Genomic DNA, 16,061 nt, shown 5'->3' on the forward strand with positions numbered 1-16,061 from the left:
CTATGCAATTTGTCAATCTGCTTCCTGTCAGTAGAATTTAGGGGTCCAAAGTCTCCTTTTCATTTTGTACTATCTCTGTCCCATTTAGTCCATGCTGCCAGTGTTTCTGCCAATATCATTCATTTAAAAATTTTGTGAGTCTCCTGTGAATCCACTTGAGGCACCACTCCACTGGACAAAAATCATATCCACAAATTTCTTCCAGATAAACTCTTCTCTATTCTGGAGAGTCATTTAGCTGAAACTGCTGAGGCAAAATACTCGTCAGCTTCTTTAAGCCCTATTGTTTGTCTGAATGAGTCTCTAAATCACTTCTGTAGATATTTTTGAGGTCTAAACAAAGGGTTTTACAGTCACGCCCTCACCTTCATCATCTGACAGTGTTTTCCTTGCAGAGCCCTAGAGTTTATTTTTAACTAGAAGCCATTTCTTCATTTTAGCATTATTTGCTGTCTGAGGAAGATGAGAATTTTCAAATCTAACAAGCTCTGGATCCTTTTTTTAAAAAACCCTTCTTTATATTATCTCTTTCTTTGCACATTCTGCTATCATCTGGAAGAAGACATCAGTCAGTATCTTCAACATTCTACCGGAAACGTACTTAGCTAGAATACCCACTTAATTAGGCAAATTTTTTACTTTCCACATTACTGCAGGTGACAGTTATGCTAAATTCCTGTCACTACATAACAAGGACCCTTTTCCTCCAGTTCCCAATAACATTTTCTTCATTTCCCCTTAAGCCTTCTCAAAAGCCATCAGGGTTCTCATTATAGTTTCTTCAAGATTCTTCAGGCTTTCACTAACACTCTCCTCAAATGCTTTCAGCTTCTCCCACTGTCCAATTCCAAAGCCAGTCCAACATCTTAGGTTAGTTTTTTGTTATAGAAGCACCTCACTCTCATAAGAAAAAATACATTAGGAGTTCCCGTCGTGGCGCAATGGTTAACGAATCCGACTAGGAACCATGAGGTTGTGGGTTCGATCCCTGCCCTTGCTCAGTGGGTTAAGGATCCGGTGTTGCTGTGAGCTGTGGTGTAGGTCGCAGACACGGCTCGATCTCGCGTTGCTGTGGCTCTGGTGTAGGCCAGAGACTACAGCTCCGATTGGACCCCTAGCCTGGGAACCTCCATATGCCGCGAGAGCGGCCCTAGAAACAGCAAAAAAAAAAAAAAAAAAAAAAAAGACAAGAAAAAATATATTAGTTTTTTATTAATTCGTAGTAAATTATCTCCAAACTTTCAGTCATCTTGGGGGCTACCACACTTGGTATTGGCCTTTCACATTGTGGTTAACAACAGCTGTAAGGCATTTGCAAGATACTCAGCTGGCAGGACATGTGGAGAACAGGGCAGTTTGCCTTTGAGACTGTTTTGTGAGTGCATGTGGGACTTTGAGAAATAAGTGATATATTCCTAAAATAAACAAGTATTTCCTAATTATGTGGGTGATAGCTCTTAACTTATTAGACATTTGAACTCCGTGCACATGATGAAACCTAGGGTCAAAGAGGTGAAGAACTTGTTATGTGTTACCCAACCTTGGAGTTCCCGTTGTGGCTCAGTGGTTAACGAATCCGACTAGGAACCATGAGGTCGCAGGTTCGATCCCAGGTCTCGCTCAGTGGGATAAGGATCCGGCATTGCCATGAGCTGTGGTGTAGGTTGCAGACATGGCTTGGATCCCGCATTGCTGTGGCTCTGGCATAGGCCCGGCAGCTACAGCTCTGATTAGACCCCTAGTGTGGGAACCTCCATATGCCGCGGGAGCGGCCCCTGAAAAGGCAAAAAGACAAAAAAAAAAAAAAAAAAAAAAAAAATGTTACCCAACCAGAAGGTGGCTAAATTGGGATTCAAACTCAGATCTACTTGTCTCCATCTTACCATAGTCACCTGTGGTGTGAATAGGTGATACTCCCAAATTGCCTGCTTCCTAGTAACCTTACCTGTCTTTATGTTTCAGCTATGCAATCAATTTCTCTTTCACCTGTTCCAAAAAGACAACCTGGGTATAAGTATGGTTCGTAACATCGTACATTTAATTTCAGAAAAACCTCTAGAAGTTGAAAAGAGAACACGGTAGAATTTCTAAGTCCACTGCTTTAGGGAAGGTATTTGCACCCCTCAACAGATCTCCTTCTTCTGTAATTAGACTGTCACTTTAGTGACTGATTTCATTCCCCTGCCTCAAGCTCCTGAGATCACCTAAATCTCTTCTCATGCTGTTATCATATTAGCCAACATCTTATCCTATTAAAGTCAGTGCAGTGAAATATGATATCCCCCAGCCAATCCCAAAGCTGCCAAAATACAAAGAATGAAGTCTTTACTGCTGGGCCTGACACTTTCTGTTTCTCAGAGCCTTCTGGATATGAATACCAAAATGGTTTCTTGGCCCAACAGCTTTCTGTTCATTTTGCTCAGTTCTTATAAGTGAATTCACTGCTTGTTAATAATATAATTTTCTAAACACATCTACCCCTTAAAAAACAAGTGTATGTTGGGAGTTCCCACTGTCACACAGTGGGTTAAGGATCTGGCATTGTTGCAGTTGTGGCATAGGTTGCAGCTGCAGCTTGGATTCCATCTCTGGACTGGGAACCTCCATATGCCACGGGTGCCAAAAAAAAAAAAAAAGTAAATGTAAAGATAACCACAGGTAATCTCTGATCAAGATATTTTAAGGCATTCATTTAGTATGTTACTTGCTAAATACTGTTCAATAATTCCTATAACCACAACAAATAATAAAAATATCTTATTTTCATAACCTCCATTTCATTCACCCCAGTAATTCAGAAGATTCCATTGATACTTCTTTCAGTTTTATTCAGATTCTTTCTATAAAATCCTTGTTTTAACAGTAGGGAAGCTAATGTCAAGAGTTATTTAAAAGAATATCCAGTCAATTGTGAGTTAATCTCTGACTTCCTTCCGGCTCTCCAAGCCAGCTCCCTGATCCCTGGGTGATACTAATTCTTTCTGGCAAAATTATGTTTTTCAAACTTCTCTCCTTGGAAATGCTTTCTTAGGGGTGGTCTTGGCCTTAATCTGAGGGGGCTGCAGTGAATGAAGGCAGACAGTTAATCATTTGTAAGATCAGTACTCATTGGGAGTGAGAAAAATCCCTAAATTTGCCTTCCATTACCCCTTTGGAAAAGCAGTCACCTATGGACAGGAACTAATTAAAGACTTTGTATATCAGTGGTTAGTGCACTGACCTCGTAAATCAGGGATTATGAGGGAAAATCTCTCTGAGGCTTAGTCTCTCCATTTAGTTATTTATTTTGGAACTCAGATGCAGATAGGCTAGTTAATCACAGGACTCAGATCATATCCTGTCTTTCGTTCATGTAAGGCAGCTTCGTTATTTCATTTTGATTTAATTTTATTTTCTCTTTATCTCCAAACCCCACTCCCATTCCTCTAACTTTTTTCCCACAGACTCTCTAATATGTTTGATAAATGTCCTTGAATATATGCTTCTTTAAAAAGTATTCTATTGTTTTATGTATGAGTTAAACTTTACAGATATGGCACTCAAGAATGCCTTTTCTTTCATTGTTTTACTGGATGCTGTGATTGTTAAAATCTTGGATATCTACTCCTTGACATTTGGTATTATGTAAAATTCTAATTTTTGTCAATCTAACATACATAAAGTGATAACTCATTGTGGTATTATATTTGTATTTCTTGGCTTACTAATAAAATGAATAGCTCTTTATACGCTTTCTATGTGATGTCAAATGACAAAACTAAAACAATGTAGGAAAAGCTTATTGTAATATATTAGCATGCCAAACGACACACCCACCAGTTGACAATTGCCGTGACAACAACCGGAAAAGCCCAAACAAGGACGGATAAAGAGAGCTGCATCAGTTCTGGATCCAAACCACACCACTGTTCTCAGAGAACTCATGAATATTCCTCTCACTTTTCCCAATTTCCTCCTTTTTTAACTCGCTCCTTCTGTATATTTGGTGTCTCTGACTGAAATTTGTTTGAGAAGTTGATTTGCCAAGGAGATTCCCACTTTTCCATTCTTTGGCCACTGAATAAAACTTGTTTTGTTCCAGTCTCAGCTTCGGTTTTGTTATTGGCTGCGTGAGTTCCATAGGAAAAAGAACCTTCTTGGCCGGGATTTACAGGGGTGTCTGAGCTTGGCTAGGACCCTGGCAAGGGTCAAGTTGATCAATCCGTAACACTTTATTCCAGGGAAAACAATCCATAGATTAGGGACGTACAGAGCCTCATAAGCAGTCAACCACTCTTCCTGAGGGATTTGGGGCAAGAGTGAGTTTTATAGAGCATTGAAAGAGGCAATGTGGAAAGGGCATGATTAGCTGGTGTTGTATATTGGACTTTATTTAGAAAGTCAAGGAACAAGAAAATAGAATCCAGAGTTGGCTTGGCCTTTGGGATTGCCTGACAAGATATATTCTGTTTCTGGTCAAGTGGAACGTTTAGAGGAATATGAAAATTTGGTTTGCTGACATGACCCCCAGGCAGGAGCAGGTCCATCTTGGGTCTGGCAATTTATTTCAATAGTGAATAGCCTCTTTTCAGCTTTTGCCTCTTTCTGAATGCGTTTGAATGCATTCTCTGGCATTTTCCTATTGTTTTGCAATATTTTCTTGTACCCTGCAGATATTAACCCCAATCAGCTTTAAATATTGCAAATATCTTCTCCCAACCTGACACTTGTCCAAGAACATTGTCTTTAGTATTGTCATTTTGAATAGTGATCTTACATTTTGAAGTAGTCAATTCTATCCTTTCTAAGAAGCCCTGCTCCATCCCAAGAACATAACATTATAATTCCAACATCTTTCATATTTATGGTTTTACTTTTCACATTAAACTCCATCTGGAGATCACTTTTGTATACGGTTTGAGATAAAGATCTACCTTTATTTTTTTTCTATAGTGTGAGACAGTTTTCTCAATATCCTGATTTAATTTATAATCCTTACCGTGAATGAAGAAATCAATATTATGAGAGGTACTATAATGAAATGACTAAGAGCTAAGGGTGAGGGGAGTTCCTATGGTGGCTCAGCAGGTTGAGGACCTGACATTGTCTCTGTGAGGATGGGGTTGATCCCTGGTCTCACTCAGTGGGTTAAGAATCCTATGTGACCACAAGCTGCAGTGTAGGCAGCAATGGTGTAGGACTGCAGGCGCAGCTCCAATTCAGCACTTAGCCCAGGAACTTCCATATGCCAAAGGTGCATCCATTAAAAGAAAATAATTTTTTATATTAAATTAAAAGTTTAAACATGATGATAATAATAAAAGAAGAGTAGAGAGTGAGGAGCTGGTAATAGATGATATTGCCCATGCGTTTTGCTGAAAAGTGGTGCTTTTTCAAAAAACTTTTAAGGTAATATATTGCTATAGCCACTATTCAGACTACAATGAAAAGACATTTGGGGAATAGAATTAGTTGGAAAAGAGGCCTTAGTTCAGATAAACCAGAAGGGCCATAGACACAGTCAAAAGTGGAGAGCTATCTGAAAACTCTTGAGGTAGCCTTCTCTGATGAGGGTGAAATGAAAGGGGAAAACAAGCAGCTTCAGAGTGGGCCCTTTGTTCATTCACTACTTCATTCACTTAAGAAGTTTTGATTGCTTTCCATAGGCCAGGCACTCTTCTAGGCTCTGAGGATGCAATGGTAAAACAAGACAGATGAGATTGCTGCTGCCAGTACTCATTTCTGGCACAAGTTGACATTCCTATATTCTGGCTTCCCCCCACTACACTGCCATCAAAATAATTCTTCCACAATGCAAATTAAATAAGATATCCTGATCTTACAAATGTCCATCAGTAGATTTCCTTTGGTTGCTGCAGAGTTGGTAATTGATACCAAGTCTTCCCGAATTTGACCACTTGCCTACCTCTCCAGCTTCATTTCTTGCTATTCCCCCAACCCCACAGGCTGGTCCCCAATAGAACAAACCATTGTATGTGGGAAACCTCAAGTAACTCCACTGTAAGGCAATTCCCCCATTTTCTCAGGAGAGGACCACCCAAAATAGCTATAATGACTAACTTGAATGTCCAGATGTTTAGAGATATAGCTGAAACATTTTAATGTCTACTAATTATCTTTAACATTAATTTAAACATATCTTAAGTAAACATTACTGAAATATTAATGTAGAACTATTGATTCCTTTTGTCTTTTAAATTTCATGAAATAATTATATTCTAACTCTTCACTGGCAGCTCTGACCATAGCATTTGTCTTCATTATTACTAAAGCCACCTTTTGAGTCACAGAATGCAGACTTTCCGAGTATTTTGCCTATTATTTGTAACATGCAAAAAAGAATGTTTTGAAGCTGTGAATGATGCTGCCATTGGAATATTTATCCTAAGCCATACATACCCCTTTATATAAAATAGGAGGAGTTCCCGTCGTGGCGCAGTGGTTAACGAATCCGACTAGGAACCATGAGGTTGCGGGTTCGGTCCCTGCCCCTTGCTCAGTGGGTTAACGATCCGGCGTTGCCGTGAGCTGTGGTGTAGGTCGCAGACGCGGCTCGGATCCCGAGTTGCTGTGGCTCTGGCGTAGGCCGGTGGCTACAGCTCCGATTCAACCCCTAGCCTGGGAACCTCCATATGCCGTGGGAGCGGCCCAAGAAATAGCAACAACAACAACAACAACAAGACAAAAGACAAAAAAAAAAAAAAAATAGGACATTTCAAAATGTCTCCTATAGGCAGTTCACGTCATGGCTCTGCATCAACAAACCTGACTAGGATCCATGAGGATGCAGGTTGATCCCTGACCTTGCTCAGTGGTTTAAGGATCCTCGTTGCTGTGGCTATTGTATAGGCCAGCAGCTATAGCTCCAATTCAACTCCTAGCCTGGAACTTCCATATGCCACAGGTACAGCCCTTAAAAAAAGTGCAAAAAAAAAAAAAAAAAAAGTCTCCTGTAGTTGTGTATATGTATCCTCCATGATGTAGCCATGTGCTATTTTTAAATGGTCTTGAAAAGGCCAGTTTAGGAGTTCCCACTGTGGTGCAGCAGAAATGATACCTGACTAGGAAACTTGAGGTTGTGGGTTCGATCCCTGGCCTTGCTCAGTGGGTTAAGGATCCAGCCTTGCCATGAGCTATAGTGTAGGTCGCAGACACAGCTCAGATCCCATGTTGCTGTGGCTCTGGTGTAGGCCAGCAGCAACAGCTCTGATTAGACCCCTACCCTGGGAACCTCCATATGTTGCGGGTGCAGCCCTCAAAAGACAAAAAAAAAAAAAAAAAAAAAAAAAAAGTCAAAAATTAAATAAAATAAAAATAAAAGGCTAGCTTATAATGACATGTATCACTAACAATTTTGAGGAAATATTCCAGGCAAAAAATAATACTAAATATACATTAAATCTTTTTTTATCTCCCTCTCTCTCTTCTTCCCTCTCCTCTCTCTCTCCCAAGTCATCTTCTTCCCCAAATGGTAACTATTTTATTTAAAATAAAGTAACCATCAGGAGTGTAATGTACAGCTTAGGGTATATTGTCAGTAATACTGTAAGACCTTAGTATGGTGACAGATGGTAATTAGACTTATAGTAATCATTTCATAATGTATAAAAATATTGGATCTCTATATTGTATACCCGAAACTAATATAATATTTAAGTCAATTATGCTTCAATAAAATAAAATAAGAAGATAAAATAAGGAGATCAGCTCATAAAACAATAGAGTTTCAAAGAAATAAAATATAAGATGACCCTCTTCTGAAAAATGGTTTGGGGGAGAATCTTGTCTTATATTTGCACATTAGGAGGGATTGGTTACCATGGTTCCCTAAACCATGCTGTGTTTTTCCACACCTCCATGCCTTTGCCCTGGTTTTTCCCTCTGCCAATAAGGCACTGCCACATCTCTTGCCTCCATGTCTGCCTACCACTGTGCCCAGCAGTGCCTCATACATCAGAAAGTTGTTACATGCCCCCCGCTTCCATGCTGTGGATGGACTCCTGGAGGTCAGGGACTCTGTCTGATGATCCTGGGGTCCTTGGCACCTGTCATAGCACCTAGTACCTAGTTCTCTTTCATGAACCCCAAAGTGGATGACTGGGAGTGAAACATGGTTGAGGGGGTGACCTTATGATGTACCTTCCAAATTGCGGCAACTTGAGACTGAAATGAAGCATTATTGACCATTATACCAGGACAGTAGGCATGGGCCAGAACTGTCCTGAGGAACCTGAGATGTAGTTATCCTAATAAGGCGACCAGGAAGGCAACCTTAGATTTCTATTCCAAAAATAGCAGGTCAATATTTTACCCTTCATTTGTCCAACTTCCTTCCTGCTTAGCCCTTCTTTCCCATTCCTCTTCCCTTCTTTATGTTCTCTCTCCTTGCTCAGCAAGACTCATACAAATTTGCTAAACCACAAGGCTACGAGTCTCATCCTTTACTTCACAAGGTAATCCAAGAGTGAGAAGAGCCCATGAATCCTGAGAGGAATGTACAGCGGTGGGGGGAGGTTAGAGGAGGAAGTGCCTTGAATAGATCTCTCTTGAGGCTTAAAACTCAAGAAGTTCCCAGGCTAGGGGTAGAATCAGAGCTGCAGCTGCCTGCCTACACCACAGTCACAGTACCATGGAATCCAGCCGAGTCTGTGACGTATATTGCAGCTCACCGTAACGCCGAATCCTTAACCCACTGATGGAGGCCAGAGATCAAAACTGCATCTTCATAGATACTAGTCCTGTTCATTTACTGCTGAGCCACAACAGGAACTCCCTGATAAGGATAAAATCTTAAATGATCTTCTCTGGCTTCATCCTGAAATCCACAGTGAACTGGAGGCACATTAAGACATGAACCACGGAGCTGGGCTGAACGGCATCACTGCATCATGCAAGAAAGAAAAACTTGATTTGCTGGGGAAATGCCCTTGTGAGCCAGCGGAAGCTGTGTACCACGATGATTAAAGAGCAAGCATCTTAGAATCTGACAGATCTAGCTTGGAATCCTGACTCTATCACCTACTTAGCCGGGTGACTGTGAGCAAGTTACTGAACCTCTTTTCCTCAGTTATCGTATTGTAAAATAAGGGGTTGCATCTGACCTACTTTAGAGGCTCACTGTGAGGATTAAATGAGATAATGCATTTAGCACTGTACCAAGCACATCATAAACACGAGCTCAGTGCAAGCAATTATGTTATAGGCACATCAGCTAAAGTGGCAAATGCGATCGTTTTATCTGTATGAAAACAGTTATGTCAGGTTTGATGATCAGAGCCGTGGGCTGAGAATGCAGAAATCCGAGTTCTTGCTGTGCCTGGGCCACTCCTCAGCTGTGTGGCTCTAAGTAAGTCATTTAACTTTGGTTCTTCACTCTCCCCTGTGAAATGAGCAAACCGAAGATGATTCCTGTTTCAATCACCAGTTGCCCTGTCACACACCACCCCAAAGTAATGCTTCATTATTGCTTAGGATCTTGTGAATTTCCTGGGCTCAGCCGGGTGGTTCTTTTGCTCTGTATGATGTTAGCTGGGGTCACTCATGCAACTACTTTCAACAGGGTGCTCAGCTGGGGCTGCAATATCCAGAATATTCTCGTTGGCAGCTTTATTCGTCAGCTCCAGGTCTTTGTGCAAACTCACGCTCTGGGACTGCTCTCTCTACACGCTCCTCCCACCAACCAAAAGCAGGGTCACCAAGACCTCTTTACACGACAGCAAGCTTCAAGAGGGCAAAAATGAAAGTTTCAAAGCTCCTTAAGCTCAGGTCAGAGGTCACACATAATTAATTTCACTGTAGAATATTTGTCAGAGAAAGAGGCCAGCCAAGCTTCAGGGTAGGCAAAGAGAGTTTACCTCCCAAAGACTTTCAGAGTCACATTATAAAAGAGCATGCAGGCTGAGACGTTGCGACCATTTTTCAAAGCAATCGCTGCAATCCCTATGTTCCATGCTGGTTCTGATGGTCCACGTTGTAACCTAATGCTCAGAGGCAATCCTACTTCTGTTTATTTTATGGACTTTCTGAATTCCCCAATGTACTCCTCACTGTTCCAAGAGTTAAAACCTTCCCTGCTCTCAGTTCAGCCCCAGTAGAAATCCATTGTTTTTGCTACCCAGTGTTTCCTCAGCCTCCTACCAAACACCCCAATTTCCCTCCAGGCACCTAGTGTAGACTGGATCCAACCCAGTTGCCACCCCCATTCTTCCTTACTAGTAGGACCCTGATTTTTCTAGATGTTTAGATGTTAGTGTCCTTAGTCCGGGGACGTGAGCTTTCTTAGAGCTAAGCATGTGACCTAGTGCTGGCCATGGCACATTAAGGCAAGTCTCATGAAGGGGCATTTGGAAAAAGATTTACTTCTTGAACAAAAGAAAGAGACTCGACTTATAAGAAGAAAGCCTTATCCCTTCCTTTCAACTTCAGAGTCCTGTTGTGTGCAACCAAATCCACCTTGTGATCATGAGGGGTAAACCCAAAGAACAACAGAGAAGCACCTAGACCCCAGACATTACCAAACTCCACATTTATCCAACCCAGAACTGCCCACCCCTAGATTTCATGTTATGTGAAATAATAAGCCCTTATAAATAAGCAAGTCTGTTACCTACAGTCAAAAGCATCCTCCCCCATTGCTCTGTGTCTATATGCTGCTAGTGATGCCAACTCCACCCCTGGATCCAGAAAGGAACTCATAACTAAGCAATCAGCACATGTATTCACCTGACCATAGTGGTTACTTTGAAGATGGGCCAGAGACTCTGGCAGAGCCAATGAGGGGTAATGAAGTTTTCCATGGGACTTTTGGAAGGAGGCATCACTTTTTTCTTGCTGTACTTAAATGCAGCAAGAACTACTGTGGCTGCTTTGCAACCATCTCACTGAATTAAAGGGTAAACTCTGAGGGAAGTAGATTCAACAGAAAAAAGGAAAACTGAATATTGGTAAGAGCATTCAAGTCCTGGATCCAGCTATGCCTGAAACCCTAATCCAACATTTTTTTTCAGTTTATCTAACCTACTCTTTTTGGAATAAGCTGTCCTGTTGGGACTTTTGTCATTTGCAAGGAAAAGACTCCAACCTGAGAAAGAGTGGATAAATACTATGAGACTATCCACCAAGCTGCCACTTTGACTTGAGGGCACTCTCTGGAACTTTCATCTTAAACCTCTGTTCTTTACCCAAGCACATTCACTCCTATAGATACATTTTCCACCACCTATAATAAGGCCTTGGACTGGGCCTGGCCCTGAGTTCAAATTAAGCTCTGCTACTGATTAGATCTGTGACCTTGGGCATGTCTTTCAAACTCCTGTGTTCTTTAGCTGTGGCATGTTTAAAATTAGAATTATAATGGTTCCTGACCCCTAGGGTTATTGTGAGGATAAAAGCAGAGACTGCATGCAAAATGCTTAATCAGCATAATGCCTGGCACACAGGCTCTCACAGTTTTTCTTTCTTTCTTTTTTTTTTTTTTTTTTTTTTTTTTGTCCTTTTAGGGCTGTATCCGTGGCATATGGAGGTTCCCAGGCTAGAGGTCCAATTGGAGCTGTAGCCACCAGCCTACACCACAGCCACAGCAACGCTGGATCCTTAACCCATTGATTGAGGCCAGGGATCAAACTTGAGTCCTCATGGATACTAGTCAGATTCATTTCCACTGAGCCATGACGGGAACTCCATTCTTTCGTTTTTTAAAGTTTTATTGAAGTATAGTTGATTTACAAAGCAATTCAGTTATACATGTACACACATCCATTCTATTTCAGATTATTTTTCCCCATAGATTATCACAGAATATTGGGTAGAGTTCTCTGTGCTATACAGCAGGTCCACATTGGCCAATCATTCCACATACCTCAGTGTGCATACGCCAGTCCCAAACTCCCAGTCCACCCTGCCCCGCCACCAACCTGTCCCCTTTGGTAACCATAGTTTTTTTAAAGTCTGTGAGTCTTTTCTGTTCTGCAAGTAAATCTTTGTATCCCTTATTTCTTTCTTTTGTCTTTTTAGGGCCACATCCACGGCATGCAGAAGTTCCCAGGCTAGGGTTCAAATCAGAGCTGTAGCTGCTGATCTATACCACAGCCATAGCACACGGGATCTGAGCCATGTCTGTGACCTACACCACAGCTCATGGCAACATTGAATCCTTAACCCACTGAGCGAAACCAGGGATCAACCCGTGTCCTTATGGATACTAGTCGGGTTCATTACTGCTGAGCCACGGCAGGAACTCCATTTGTATCCTTTTTTAAAGATTCCACATATAAGTGGTATCACATAATGCAAAATCTAACCTACTATGATAGGCAGAGTAATGACCCCATGAAGATGACCATGTCCCAATCCTCAGAACCTGTGAATACATTACATTTCTTGGCAAAGGGGAATTAAGGTTGCAGGTTGAACTAAGTTTGCTAATCAGGTGTTCTCACAAGAGAACGAGTAGCCTGGATTATCCAGGTGTGCCCAGTGTAATCACAGGGGTCCTTGACAATCGTAAAGGGAGGCAGAGAAATTAATTAAAGTGAGGTGATGTGGAGTTCCCATCGTGGCTCAGTGGTTAATGAACCCGACTGGCATCCATGAGGACATGGGTTCAATCCCTGGCCTCGATCAGTGGGTTAAGGATCTGGTGTTGCTGTGAGCTGTGGTGTAGGTTGCAGATGCGGCTCTGATCCCGCATGGCTGCGGCTCTGGTGTAGACCGGTGGCTGACTGGCAGCTACAGCTCCAACTGGACCCCTAGCCTGGGAACCTCCATATGCCACCTAAAAAGACAAAAATAAGAGATTCGATGTGAGGAGGACTCAATATGCTGTTTCTGGCTTTGAAGGTGGAGAAGGAGGCTATGAGCCACGGGATGTGGGCAACTTCTAGAAGCTGGAAAAGGCAAGGAAGCAAGTCCTCCCCTGGAGCCTTTGGAAAGAAATGCAGCCCTGTTGACACCTTGACTTTAGCCAGTGAGACCTACTAAGTTTTCCTCTACATCTTTCTGTAATTGCTACCAGAGGCTCAACAATGAAGGAGAAATCGTGGCTCTACCCTTACGGAGCTATGGGGTGTGTATTCTGTGGCCCCCAGGGCTTCATAAAATCCTATTTGGTAACAAGCATGAGGTTGACAGATGAGAATTAGAAGATGGGAATCAAAGCAACACAGACCTATGAAGAGGGAGAGTAGCAGTGGAATACAGGTTGGTAATTGGAACAAGAGCTGAGACAGTAGATGTTTGGAAGTCCATCTAGGATGGAAGTCTTGAGGTTAGACTGTGAGGAAAGAGACATACATCAGTTTCAGTAGCATGAGGCCATGAGAAGGGGATGGGAAGCATGAAAACCACGCCTTCTATGTGCCAAGTGCCAATGACTTCAACCCTTACTTTTCAAGAGATGTTATTAAGCCCCTTTAATAGAAGAGAAAACAATCAAGGCTCATAGAAATTAGGTATTAAAGAAGAAATTTCACTAAGTTAAAATATTAAGAAATTTCACCAATAAGTAAATGGTGAAATGGAATTTCTAAAAATGAATTTGTTTTTTTTTTTTCCCAACGAAGAACCGCAAATCCTCCCTGTTTCCATGCAGTGTTGACTTAGTTGTGTCAATGTTCTTTGTACAGTGTGCCTCACATTATAAATTATTTGGTAGCCAGAACCGTCTGGGTTTATTTACTCAGAACAGAGCACCAGGAAGCTTAACGCATGAGACCATATTTCATCAAATCTTAGATGCCATCAATTGGAATATGGACCATCATTTCAAATAGCATGAAAAAAAAAATGTTAGGAATAAGACTTTCCAACTGAGAGATGTCAAAATGTGGAAAATGTGCATCTTGGGAGTCCATAAAATAGAGGAAAAAATTTTTTATGATGATGTTGATGAAGTGTCAAATTCCAGTTTGCTGATCTACTCTCAGACTTACCCGTGATTTAGTTTTCTTATATTTTACCTCAGATTGTTTTAAAATGTCTCAAATAAATTCCCTTTGGACAATTCTTTTGGAAGTTTTTCATTGCTCAAAATATGATGCTATTAAGAAATATCTCCACAAACATCAATAATGATTACACATTTTGTATCTGCTAGGCATTGTGCTACGTGCCTTAAATGCACTACCCCTCTTTTTCACATGGGCCATCCTCTGACCAGTTAGGTTTATCTTATTGTCATTTGCAGATGAGACAACTGACGTTCAGTTCCTTGGCCAAGGACACCCAGTTAGCAAAGGGCAGAAATGAGACGAGTCACTGCCTCGGTCTTCAGGGCTTGTGCCCTTAATAGCTATTTCTCATAGCTATTAAGGCAAAAATGTTGGGGGGATTCTCTCTTTTCCTTTATAAAAAAATTCCACGACCATAACCCTTTGCTTCTGATAATTAATGTCTGCTTTTTCTCAGTCTTTCTGAGCTGCTTACCCAGTTATCCCTTCAATAAGAGCTTTTACCTCCCAGGACTCATTTGTTCTTGTTCTCTAACAAATCAGTCTCCAGAATTTTAATCATGCTTGGCTTACTTCTCTGACAACCTTACCAAGGACCTGTGCTAGAATTGCAGTCAGGAAAAGTGCCCTGAAAACTTAAAAAAAAAAAAACCAAAAAAAAACACCCTTCTATAGTGTATCTGATCTACACAGGAAATTAGAAAACACCACATACTTAACTGGAAAAATACTTGAAACGAAAAGTGAGGTTTACCGTTATTTAGATTTTGATTAAAAAATGTTTATCCTTTATCTAAGGCTCAGGGACACTGGAAATGAAGGCGCTGAAAGCTTGCTTTATAGAACTTTAATGATCTTCTCTTATTATGTTATATTACAGTTTCCTAAGCCTGTGGTCAAATACAATAGCTTTATTAAAGCTGTGATTCAGTTAGAAAGGGGAATGCATTTTTCTGCCACGGGAGCATGGGGAGAGATGAGAGAAGAGGATGGGGCGGGGGTGGGGGTGGGGGGAGGGAAGAAAACTTAGCAAAGAAAGGACTCGCCCCACCAGAGTAGATTCTTCCTTTAGGAACCAAGTTTTCCTGAATCCACAGCTCACCAGCCCAGGCGGGTCCACTGAAAGAAGAAAAACAAGACAAAACAGAAAGGAGGTCTGGGGTTGCCATTTGGATACGAGATAAGGCTGCTTGTGTTTTGTGTAAAGTTCTTGCGTATGTGGCGTGGACAATGATTAACATACACATGTATCCAACATTCACTATGAGCCAGGCACTGCTCTAAGCACATGCCTTTCTTATAGCATCTAATCCCCTCAACAGCCCCACAAAGCAGATACTATTAAATAACATTTGCGTTTTACAGAGGAGGAAAAAGACTGAGTGAATAATTTACCTAAATTCACACAATAAGGGGTGGAGCCAGGATCTGAATGGATACTTTGACTCCAGGGTCAGTCCTGCACTTGGCCATGACACCACACTGCTAAGCACCCACCTGCTTTTGCCAGCTGGGCCATGCACCCTGGAGGCTAGTTAGGCATGGGGGTAGGGGAGCCTCTAAAAGAACCAATAACCTCAATGCAGCCTGAGAAAAGAGGGATTTGGAAGGAAATGGTTATGGGGCCTCCTAACGGAAGCAGTGCTGGCTCCCTTTGAAGGGAGAGAGATGAAGCAATTTCAAAGAGTCGGGGAGGTTAGAGGTCAATACTAAGCCACCGTAGCTAAGCGATGGAGACATGCAAGCCTGTCATTGCCAAAGTGACAAAATAGGATATCAGGACACATTCAAAACACCCTCACGTAATTATTATGGAAATCAACTGTTGCTATTTCTGAGACATTTTTGCCAGCCGTGTGAGGGGCATACGACATCATGAACAATTACTGATAAAAGAGAGGATGAGGAATTGAGACTTGGGGTGACGGTACGACCTTGGCCGAGTTACTTAACCTCTCTGAGCTTCAGTCCCCTCATTTATGAAATGGTTATATTAATAGCATCTTCCTCTTAGCATTCTTGCAAGGATTAAATGTTGATAATGTAGGCAAAGTGCTTGGCACCACGCACAGCGCACAGCAAATACCTAAACTATGTGAATCCTCCTTTCCGCTC

Source organism: Sus scrofa, chromosome 2 (assembly GCF_000003025.6).
Source record: "Sus scrofa isolate TJ Tabasco breed Duroc chromosome 2, Sscrofa11.1, whole genome shotgun sequence".
NCBI classification, from domain to species: Eukaryota; Metazoa; Chordata; class Mammalia; order Artiodactyla; family Suidae; genus Sus; species Sus scrofa.